This window comes from Triticum aestivum, chromosome 4A (assembly GCF_018294505.1).
Source record: "Triticum aestivum cultivar Chinese Spring chromosome 4A, IWGSC CS RefSeq v2.1, whole genome shotgun sequence".
NCBI classification, from domain to species: Eukaryota; Viridiplantae; Streptophyta; class Magnoliopsida; order Poales; family Poaceae; genus Triticum; species Triticum aestivum.
Window position 1 is genome coordinate 265,226,547 of NC_057803.1, and position 12,729 is coordinate 265,239,275.

The following is a 12,729-nucleotide window of genomic DNA, read 5'->3' on the forward strand; positions in this document are numbered from 1 at the left end:
CCCTCACCGCTGCCGCTGCTTCCGCCGCCACCGGAGCCGCCGCCGGAGCCCCGCACCGCCTCGCCGGAGTAACCACCATCATCGCCGGTTCTTTTGGGTGAACCGGTATAAACCGTAACCCGCCTCGGTTTTATTTTAAGTTCGGTTTTTTAAAAAAAACCTAGACTAGATCTGTTTTTTTAGGTTTTATTAAACAGCGAACGTCCACTGTTTTGATCTTATAAACGAGCGTTCGTTATTTAGTATTTTCGTTTCCTGGTTATTTTTCGGCCAGGGACCTATCCGTGAAGATTTATTTACAAATTAGTCCCTAATTTTCAAATGACTATAACTTTTTGCTCGTTAGTCCAAATTCAACGAAACCAATGCCCACGTCTTCGTTGTGATCCCCTCTATCCGCATGAACAACTTAAACATGATTTTGAAAAGTTTAAAATTTGAATTAGATCAGATTTGAATTCAAACTTCGTTTGATCATAACTTGAGTTTCGTAACTCTGTTTGAGTTGATTCTTTTTGCAAATCGAAGCCCTTGACCTAAACATTCTAATAAGGCCAAATTCACATAATTTTGGTACTGTTAGAAATTGTTTTATGTTGCAATAGCTATTTTCTTGGGTTAGACGTTTTCCGAATTGTCTTCTTCGTTTTTTCTGATCTTTGAGTGATTGCTTATGTGTGGTTACTATTGCTTGCTTACGATAGATTGACCGGAGTGTGACGAGTAGAGCTATCAAGAGTTTTGAGTGCGAATCATCTTCGTCAACATTGCAGGCAAGTTCACACTTTGATCATACCTTTTCTACAACCCAGTTTTATTGCATTAGACCAATCCTCACACATTGCATGATTAGGATCTAATTAAATAGTGGGATGGGAAGTACATGAGGTAGTACCTATCACCTGTATTATTATGAAACCTTTGGGAGTTACTTCTACGTTTGCTTATTATGCCATGCTATGCTAGTAGACGTGGATTGGGTGAGTGATATCCATGACAGATGTGAGTTGATAATTTTAATGGTTTATCTAAGGTGGCAACTTAAACACACATCTGGGTGGATTGAGGCACTTGATGTCTATCAGGACTTGCCTGTTTTATTTTGGACCGCCACCCAGGCTCAAAGGGATCATAAGATCATTCATGCTAGAAACTTCCGTGTGCAGCCACATGCTACTATGGGCTCTGGCATAGTCGACTAAGTTGTGCAAACTCTTACGGGGTGGACTAGCAGATGTAGGGGTTGTAGGTGGTACGGTCTACCCCACATGTAAGGTGCTAGCGTTTCTGAAAGACTATGTCTCAGTCATCTGTTTCTCAAACACCATGTAGTGCGAGAAAACAAACGGAGGCGATCGAGTCATGTGGGGAAAAGTGCGCAAACCTCTGCAGAGTGTACAAACTAATCGTGATTAGCCGTGTCCCCGGTTATGGACATCTTGAGTATCTAGTTCTTGGATTATCCTATTGATCTCATCACGTTACTTTAAATTAAGTTTGTTGGGTTTAATGATGTTACTTAATTGGGATTGAGAATGCTGTCAACCATTCTCAATGTTCAACAACCACCATGATAGTTAAATAAAATTTATTCCTTTGCAGTAGGGAAAAATTGGCTTTACACAAAAACCTTATAACCATAGAGCTTTTTTTCCACCAGCCAAATATGCATGTAGTGATAGCCTTTATTCATCATTTTCTTTATGGTGTGAATTTGCCAGTACATTCAATGTACTGACCCGTTTCGGGCTGCAACGTCTCATGTTGCAGGTTTATCTTATGACGAGTAAGTGATACGTTAGGGTTACGATTTCTACACTCAACTTTGCCGTTGGTGTTGATGGGAATCCACAACCTTGTTGCTTCCGCTATATGGATTGAGGTAATAGTATTTACGTTACTTTGTACATGTGAGTTACCTCTATTATAAATCCTTCGAGTACTGTGTGTGTCAGCATACGGATCCAGGGATGACACTTAAGCACAGAGACTTGATCCATTCGGGTCAGGTCGCTACATTCGGCATTGTGAAGAATGCACAAGGACACGCCTTCAAGGTGACACCTTTCTTGAACATGGATGTTGCGGATCATATTACTTGTGTTGCTTGCACCATGAGACTTATTGTTCATCTTGAACCACTTGATTGCACACATGTTAGAGATCTTGCTTCAACTTGTCATTTTCACAGTTCCATGCATCATGATATATATGCCTTGTGTGTTGCGTCCGATTCTTGGATTATTTAGTCCTATCACATGCTTGGTTGCAACAATATCATTTCTTCACATATGCCATATCTCATTGATTGATACATGCTTGCCTTGATTGCCTCACACATGATGAACAATTTCTCTTTCTATTGTGTTGAGTGCCACACTATATTCACTACACCCTCTGCACATTATGCTTGGATTGTCTTGCATTTGTCCCATGTGTTTAGACATTTCATTTTATTTGGTGTTGTGAATGCTTCATATGCCTACCATAGACCTTTCATTGAGCGCTTTATGCATGCTTTCTATGACCATGAGGTAGATGCTTCTTCTCTTGTCACACATATTTGCATACTTGTTTCCATGATGACCTTGATTTTGCTCAATCCATATGCTTACATGACATGCTACAATCCTTTGTCAAACCATATGCTTTGCATGATGACGACACTTGTTTGGTGAATCACCCCATGAATGCTTGGTTTTGCACTAACGCTAACCACATTTGTTTTTCCAAGGGTTTGTTTTCTTTGCTCCTTTTGAAGGAATCCCAAGATGGTGCGACATTGGAGAGTGCCTGTTTCGAGCTTCAAGATGATGATGTGACGCCCCAAGACCGAAGCATCAGATGCCTTCCATGATTTCTGAGATTCGTCGTGTGATTTGTCTGGTTCGTTGCTTTCATTTTTGCATCATGTGCACTACATCATGTCATCTTGCACCTCTTAAATTTCAACTAAATAAATCGTATGGATCTTCATTCCATTTAAATCAAGGGATATTCACAATGGTGATCTCTCTTTAGAACATATACTCCCAATATTTTAGGGAGCTATTTAAAATATTCCTTTAGTTCGGAATTAACCGCAAACACACTTGCAATTCAAAATCTCAAGCCTTTTATGCTTCGAGTTTGCTCCTCAAACTTCGCCCATAAATTCTATCATCTTTTTCCTGAGCTCCATCGAAAATCTTAACATTTTTGGACATGTTTAATTCCTAGTCCTTGTTCAAACCTTTTTAATTAAATTCAAATGACTTTGAATTTAATTCTTGTAATCATGTCCACTCCTATTTTTCTTGGACCGTGCATCATTTGTAAATAACTTATATATATATATATATATATATAAACTACTTAGAATTTTATCTAGTTTCACAATTTCCAACTTTCATGCATGTTTAAACTGTTGTTTGCATTAATTTGCTTAAATGCCATGCTAAAATGATTTATTTCATAACTAAATAACCGTAGCTCCATTTTAAATAAACTTTATATGTAAATGGGTAGAAAAATGTCTAGTTTAACATGGTGGCTTTGCTTTGCATGTTTAAAGAATCTAAAATATGGTTTAGGGCAGAACAGTACCAAATCTAACATAAGCTCATGAAGATTTTCCGGACTTGTTGTTTGTTATTCCGGCCTCATTTAAACTTGCCTAGATAGGTAGTTTTCATATGCTCCACCTCTTCCCATGTTTAACAACATTTAATATTGTTGGGTACATAAACCAAAGCGAACTAAATAATTGATGTGGTGTTTCATCAATATGCAACTCGTTGCATATTGAGCTCCACTTAATTTGTAATTTTGTTTGTGCACTTTGCCATGCCATGCCTCATTAAACCAGACATGCATCATACTTGGTTGTGCATCATGCCATGTTTGTGATATGGTTATTTACTATGTTGTTTGCTTCTTTCCGGTGTTGCTTCTTTGGGTTAGTTCCGATAACGTTGCGTTTGTGAGGATTCGTTCGACTATGTCTGTTTGTCTTCTTCATGGACACGTTCTTCTTCCTTGCGGGATCTGAGGCAAGATGACCATACCCTCGAAATCACTTCTATATTTGCTTGCTAGTTGTTCGCTCTATCGCCATGTCGTGCTACCTACCACTTGTTATCATGCCTCCCATGTTTCCATGTCAAGCCTCTAACCCTCCTTCCTAGCAAACCGTTGTTTGGCTATGTTACCACTTTTGCTCAGCCCCTCTTATAGCGCTGCTAGTTGTAGGTGGAGCTGAAGTTTGTTCCATGTTGGAACATGGATATGTTGGGATATCACAATATCTCATATTTAATTAATGCATCTATATACTTGGTAAAGGGTGGAAGGCTCGGCCTTATGCCTGGTGTTTTGTTCCACTCTTGACGCCCTAATTTCTGTCATACCGGTGTTATGTTCCTTGATTTTGCATTCCTTACGCGGTTGGATGTTATGGGAACCCCTTAACAGTTCGCTTTGAATAAAACTCCTCCAGCAAGGCCCAACCTTGGTTTTACATTTGCCTAACAACCTAAACCTTTTTCCCATGGGTTTCCGGAGCCCGAGGGTCATCTTTATTTTAAACCCCCCCAGGCTAGTGCTCCTCCGAGTGTTGGTCCGAAACGGGCAGCTTGCGGGGCCACCTCGGGGCAACTTGAGGGTTGGTTTTACTCGTAGCTTGACCTATCCGGTGTGCCCTGAGAACGAGATACGTGCGACTCCTATCGGGATTTGTTGGCACATTCGGGTGATGTTGCTGGACTTGTTTTATCTTTGTCGAAGTTGTCTTGTAACCGGGATTCCGAGTCTGGTCGGGTCTTCCTGGGAGAAGGAATATCCTTCGTTGACCATGAGAGCTTGTCATGGGCTAAGTTGGGATACCCCTGCAGGGTTTTGAACTTTCGAAAGTCGTGCCCACGGTTATGGGCAGATGGGAATTTGTTAATGTCCGGTTGTAGAAAACTTGACACTTGACGTAATTAAAATGCATCAACCGCATGTGTAGCCGTGATGGTTTCTTTTCGATGGAGTCCGAGAAGTGAACACGGTTCTTGTGTTATGATTGTGCGTAAGTAGTTTCAGGATCACTTCTTGATCATTTCTAGCTTCTTGACATTTGCGTTGCTTCTCTTCTCGCTCTTATTTGCATATGTTTGCCACCATATATGCTTAGTGCTTGTTGTAGCTCCACCTCATTACCCCTTCTCCTACCCATAAGCTTAAATAGTCTTGATCTCGCGGGTGTGAGATTGCTGAGTCCTCATGGCTCACAGATACTTCCAAACAGTTGCAGGTGCCGATGATACCAGTGCAGGTGACACATCCAGCTCAAGTGGGAGCTCGATGAAGATCTTGGTCGTTGTTTTGTTTTGTTTCCTTTTGATCAGTAGTGGAGCCCAGTTGGGACGATCGGGAATCTAGCATTTGGGGTTGTCTTTCTTTATTTGGGAATCTAGTAGACGGACCTTGATTGTATTCTGGATGATGTATGTTATATTCATGTATTGTCTGAAGTGGCGATTGTAAGCCGACTCTTTATCCCTTTCTTATTCAGTACATGGTACGTGTAAAGATTACCCCTCTTGCGAGATGCCTACCATGCGGTTATGCCTCTAAATTGTGCCCCGACACGTGGGAGATATAGCCGCATCTTGGGTGTTACAAGTTGGTATCAGAGCCATCCCCGACTTAGGAGCTCCCTGCTTGATCGAATCGCTGACGTTGTTGAGTCTAGAAGAAAATGTTTTGAGTCATTGGATTATATATATCAGAGAGTAGGATTCTTTTTACTCCTCAGTCCCTTCGTCGCTCTGGTGAGGCCTCCTAACGTAGAAGTTTTGACTTTTCTCTCCTCAAATTTCACGAATTTTTTTAGGATCACGTGGGTATCTTGGAATTGTTCCGATAGTTTTGTGATGAGAACATTGTTCTTGGTGCCTCCTGACATTTAGGGGTTGTGGCAGTGTACCGGGGAGTTGAGCTCCGAGGTGTTGTCGTCACAATTTGATCATTGCAGTTCTGGAATACCTGGGTTTCACCGACATCGAAAATCTCTTTTATGCAGTTGTTGGTGAGATAACCTCGACGCCACCCAGTGCTGGGGTGGGAGTTCGGGATTATGGCCACAACTCGTATAACGGATGCTTTTCGAAGGTTGCGGTAAATGATTTCCGAAGGTTTCTTGGTTATGTGTTGAAGGATGGATATAGCTCGATGTAGGATTTGCTAGTTTTGGGTGAGATATTATGCTTGCCCTGTATCCCCAACACCTGATTGCATAACCAGAAAGTTTTAGGAGTTTATAAGTGGGAATTCAAGTAGCTCCTAGAATATCTTTGCAACAGACACATGATATGATGTGGGATCTATCATATGTTTGTTTCCGGCTTATTCTGTGAGCCAAATCCTTTGTTTTGTTTTGAGTTGTGGTATTCAAGTTGCTTCGAAGTCAAATGCGGATTCCATACCTTGTCTAAATGGTGTTCCCATATTTCTTTGGGGATACTAATCCTTCTTGATCATCGAGGTTGTCATCTCAATTCTTTTTCCTACCGGTGCATTTCTCTTCGAGATGATCCCATCATTTTTCCCATCCGCAAGATCAATTCTAAGTTTTCTCAATGGTGTTCGTTTCAGCTGACCCAAGTTGCCTTTGTTTTCCCGCCCTCCCACCCTTTTCTTCAAGGATTCAGATTTCTTAATCATGTATCCTTTTATTTGTGGGAAGTCTCTTCAGTCTTTTCTTTCAATGTTTTACCTGGTGTTTCTTATGAAGATACTAACGGAGCTTCATGTTCATCATTCTTTGTTCTTTTCTTCTCCGATGGATTCAAGTCAAGCCTTCAGTGTTGATCACATTCTTTTCCTCGTTTCAAATGTTTTCTCATGCCGGTGCAACTCTTAATCATTCTTCGCATGCTATTTAATTGTTCCGGAGTGGTGAAGATATCTTAGAAGATTTGTGCTTCTATTCTTAATCAATTCAAGTTATTTTAGAGGTGGATATCTCATTCAAGCCATTTAATTCAACCGGTGCAATCTCCCTTTCAAGTAATCATTCAACGGTGTTTTTTTGAGTGGGCCCTAACCCACAGGTCTTTTCCTAGGATCTTACCTAACTCTTCTAATTTTTCCCGGAGCTATTCTCAAATCTTTTAAAGTTTGACGTAAGAATGAAGTATCATCGGTCATATGTCTTCCTGCAAGATCATTCAAATTCTTTTCATCGTTGGCTCAACTCCTTCATTATTCATTCTCCCGGAGTATATCAATAATTCATGGTGGTGTTTCTCGTCGTCATTCTCGGATTTTGAAGACCGAAGAAGAGTTTTCCCTTAAATCTTGTTCCGTTCTATCAAAGATTCGTGGTTCTAGCGTTATGCCATCCTCTCATAATTGTTTTCCATTCTGAGAATTCTGTTCACCCATCCAGAGAAATTCATGAGTCTTTTCAGTTTGATTCTCCGGAGACCATCATTTCAGAAGATTTACTCGTTCTTTCCAATCTTACCAGTGAATCGTTCAAATATCCTCTAATCAGTTCATGATCTCTCTGTTCTCATGTATCTAAATCCCCTCAAGTATCTTCTTTCATTTTTCCAATTCTTCCCGGTGAGTTGTGCCTTTGCTATTTTCATTTTCAATTCTTACGGTGGTTCTTCCAAGATTCTTCTTCCTTCGTTTATCATATCAATTCATTCGTTCTTTCCAATCCTACCGGTGGATCGTTGAAGACCTTCTCAAGTTTGCGCTATATCTCTCTTAATCTTTTTTCTATGAGAATAAGTAGTATGCCAAGTCCGTTGCTTGTCATCAATTTAAATTGGTGAAGGATACGCATAACATAATTCTTATTCTTGCTTCATCGAAATGATGGATTCATTCTTCCAGAGTTTGTTCATGATGAATAAATTCTCGGTGCCAAGTTGCTTCATCTTTTCTTCTCCGGAGTTTCAAGTTTTTTTCTTTATCTTGTCGCGAAGCTCCATCTAAATCATTGCAAGGCATCACCTTGTGTTTTCAACTTCTCTTTCTTTCCTCATCCTTTTATTAACGGAGTTCTTCATGGAGGCTCTACATGGTGGCTCGACAAAGATTCTTTTCAATCTTCGATCGTTCTTCAAGATTTCTCTCGAAGTTTCGATCTGCCAAGCTATACTCCAAATAAACATGGTGTTCAACACATGTTTTGTCCTGAGGAGTTCAAGCATTCTTCATCGCGCATTCCGAAGTGCAATTCTTTTTACCTTTTGAGGTGGTATTATGTCATTCTTGACAATTTCACTTCATGTTTCATGATTCGCAAGTTGTTAAGAATGAGATATTTAAACCCATCATTTTCTCTTCGTTCAGGAGATCCTTTGCAACCCATCAATCTCTTCATTGGAGTTATCTTGGGGTTATATTTCACCTAAAGCCTTCCATTGGGAATGTTGCTATTCGTGGTGCTTATCAATGATCCAAGTTTTTCTCCTATTCTCTCGGTGAGTCAAGTTTTCATATCCGTGTTGCTCTCAAGCAATCAATTGTTTTCCGTAGTGGCAGGTATTCACCTCTAAGTTTTGAGTTCTTTTCCATAAGCCCACAACAAGCTTATTCTTTTCGCTGTTGAGTTTTCCAACAACTCTGTTCTATCCTTCTTTCAAGGATGCTCTCTCAAATTCACTTGAGGTACAACATGTTGTTTTCTTCTCCATTCTTTTCATTGCATTCTTTCAATTCTACCGGAGGCATTGTTGTATTGCTCTCTTTAACACATTGTCTCGTTTTGTCAAGATCATGTTCTTTTCCGTGCTTATCCACTTAACACGAGCATTGTTCTATTCAAGTTCTTTCCATATTGTCAAGTTATTATTCTATTCATTCCATGTTCAACCGGAGTGCTGTCAAATTATGTCATTCTCGTTCCTTGGCTATCTCGTTATACCGGTGTGGTTTCATATTCTTTTGGTTGGTTAATCCCTTGTTCCATCTCTTTCGACCTACAAGGCTCTAGTAATGTTCCTTGTTCATCTTTTCTAACGGATTGTTTTCAACTTTGTTCATCTTTGTTGTTTTTCTTTCTTTCAATTTGTTCAACCTCTCAAGGTTTGTGGTTTCACTCGTTTATCCAAGAAGCAATTTAGTTTACCTCTTCTCTTCCTCTCCCGTTTCTCTTTGGTGCCATCCTAGATCTCGGGAAGAGATCCTCTCATAGTGGTGGAGTGTTGTGACGCCCCAAGACCGGAGCTTCAGATGCCTTCCATGATTTCTGAGATTCGACGTGGGATTTGTGTGGTTCGTTGCTTTCATTTTTGCATCATGTGCATTGCATCATCTCATCTTGCACCTCTTCTTAAATTTCAACTAAATAAATTGTATGGATCTTCGTTCCATTTAAATCGAGGGATATTCACAATGGTGATCTCTCTTTAGAACATATACTCCCAATATTTTAGGGAGCTATTTAAAATATTCCTTTAGTTCGGAATTAACCGCAAACACACTTGCAATTTAAAATCTCAAGCCTTTTATGCTTCGAGTTTGCTCCTCAAACTTCGCCCATAAATTCTATCATCTTTTTCCTGAGCTCCACCGAAAATCTTAACATTTTTGGACACGTTTAATTCTTAGTCCTTGTTCAAACCTTTTTAATTAAATTCAAATGACTTTGAATTTAATTCTTGCAATCATGTCCACTCCTATTTTTCTTGGACCGTGCATCATTTGTAAATAACTTATATATGTAAAATGCTTAGAATTTTGTCTAGTTTCACAATTTCCAACTTTCATGCATGTTTAAACTGCTGTTTGCATTAATTTGCTTAAATGCCATGCTAAAATGATTTATTTCATAACTAAATAATCGTAGCTCCATTTTAAATAAACTTTATATGTAAATGGGGTAGAAAAATTTCTAGTTTAACATGGTGGCTTTGCTTTGCATGTTTAACAACTCTAAAATATGGTTTAGGGCAGAACAGTACCAAATCTAACATAAGCTCATGAGGATTTTCCGGACTTGTTGCTTGTTGTTCCGGCCTCATTTAAACTTGCCTAGATAGGTAGTTTTCACATGCTCCACCTCTTGCCATATTTAACAACATTTAATATTGTTGGGTACATAAACGAGAGAGAACTAAATAATTGATGTGGTGTTTCGTCAATATGCAACTCGTTGCATATTGAGCTCCACTTAATTTGTAGTTTTGTTTGTGCACTTTGCCATGCCATGCCTCATTAAACCACACATGCATCATACTTGGTTGTGCATCATGCCATGTTTATGTGATGGTTGTTTACTATGTTGTTTGCTTCTTTCCGGTGTTGCTTCTTCGGGTTAGTTCCGATAACGTTGCGTTTATGAGGATTCGTTTGACTACGTCCGTTTGACTTCTTCATCGACTCGTTCTTCTTCCTTGCGGGATCTCAGGCAAGATGACCACACCCTCGAAATCACTTCTATCTTTGCTTGCTATTTGTTCGCTCTATCGCTATGTCGCGCTACCTACCACTTGTTATCATGCCTCCCATGTTGCCATGTCAAGCCTCTAACCCTCCTTCCTAGCAAAACGTTGTTTGGCTACATTACCGCTTTTGCTCAACCCCTCTTATAGCGTTGCTAGTTGCAGGTGGAGCTGAAGTTTGCTCCATGTTGGAACATGGATATGTTGGGATATCACAATATCTCTTATTTAATTAATGCATCAATATACTTGGTCACCATATATGCTTAGTGATTGATGTAGCTCCACCTCATTAACCCTTCTCCTACCCATAAGCTTAAATAGTTTTGATCTCGTGGGTGTGAGATTGCTGAGTCCTTGTGGCTCACAGATACTTCCAAATAGTTGCAGGTGCCGATGATACCAGTGCAGGTGATGCACCCAACTCAAGTGGGAGCTCGATGAAGATCTTGGTTGTTGTTTTGTTTTGTTTCCTTTTGATCAGTAGTGGAGCCCAGTTGGGACGATCGGGAATCTAGCATTTGGGGTTGTCTTTCTTTATTTTGGTACCGTAGACGGACCTTGATTGTATTCTGGATGATGTATGTTATATTTATGTATTGTGTGAAGTGGCGATTATAAGCCGACTCTTTATCCCTTTCTTATTCAGTACATGGGGTGTGTAAATATTACCCCTCTTGCGACATGCCTACCATGCGGTTATGCCTCTAAGTCGTGCCCCGGCATGTGGGAGATATAGCCTCATTGTGGGTGTTACAGACGAGAACTTGGTGATCGACCACTCCTACACGACGACGCCATCTCTTTCCCATGGTGATTTGGTTTTCGATCCGAGGTCAGATCTTTCCCAAGGGAGGGGAGATGATGCAGAGCATCCCACAGACATCACCATGTCAAGAGTCAGTTTGGCAAGTGACACGTTCGACATCCAGTCCACAGACACAAAGGTGACTCATCTCCTTTACGCTTGTTCACTTGACCCCTTCGAGGATTGTATACTACTTGACACTTCTCCCGTGTGCATGTATAGGTATTGTCGGAATGCTACGGACGACGTGGAGGACTGCAAGCACCAAGGAACACCTACACCATCCACGAGGGAAGCGTGGAATCGAAGACGGAGCTGCTACAAGCTACAGCCACCGGACGTCTGGACGCCACCGGACATCCGGTACCTGGTGCAGCCCAGACGACCCGAAGAACTCCAGGCGACGAATGCTACAGCGGCCGGACGTCCAACGAATACCGTACGTCCGACGAGTCCCAGCACCCGGACGACCGGTGCCGACCGGACGACCGGTGCCGACCGGTCCATCGGTACCTTCCTGTGCGCAGCCACGGGCCTTTGGCCTTGTACCCCTCTCCCACTTACCTCTTCGTGGCTAAGACTATATATAGACCACCTCCACCTCCTTTCTAGGGTTAGCATTGTGATAGCTCATATTAGAGACAGAGCCTCGCTCATCCACATCGGATCTACTCCACGAGAGAGACCGCGGCCACTCTACGGAGAGGATCCATGTTGGATTCAAGACCTTCTTGTGGAGAAGACCATCAAGACCTCCTCACGGAGAAGAACCGGTTATCACTTGTATCGTCCCTTGTTGATCATGGATCATGTATCTTCCTTTGTGTTCATCGATCTAGCATATGTGTGATCGTTCTTGTTGGTTTGAGTGATTCTCTCATGTTTCCCTCGTGTTCTTCGTGTTCTTCGCGAGATCCGCTCATTACGTGAAAGATCGGCCATCTAGGGTTCTACCCTACATTAGCAATTGGAGCTTGGAGTAAAGTTCTTCACTTGCGAGGTTATGACAACTCCCTCCATCGATGATGACCTTCACGGACCTTCCATTGATGCCGGCCTTGGTATGAAAGATATGGCATCTTTGGTATTCTTCTTGGTGATATTGAAGGGTCAAGACCTTGGAGACAACTAGAGAGGGACTTGAATCTTCATCGCAAAAGACTTGTTCCTCTTCATCGTTCACTTGCCGGTGCATGGCAACTTGATCAAGTGCGTCCGTTTCTCCTTCGCTCATGGAGTCGTATGTACCATCATCGTTGAGGATGATGGTTCGCTTGTTGGTACACTCAAAGGACTTGTGGCCTCGGCCTCCACATGCGAAGCATTTGAAGGAACTCGTCCTGACGGTCTCATCGGTTGGGGTAGATGATGATGAAGCTCTCGACTTGAATTTGCTCGGTGTAGAAGGATGACTTGGGGTTGATGAAGCTTTCTTGTAAATCGACTTGTTGACGTTGCTTGTCGAAGGCTTGGTAGACGGTGTTGGAGTCATTG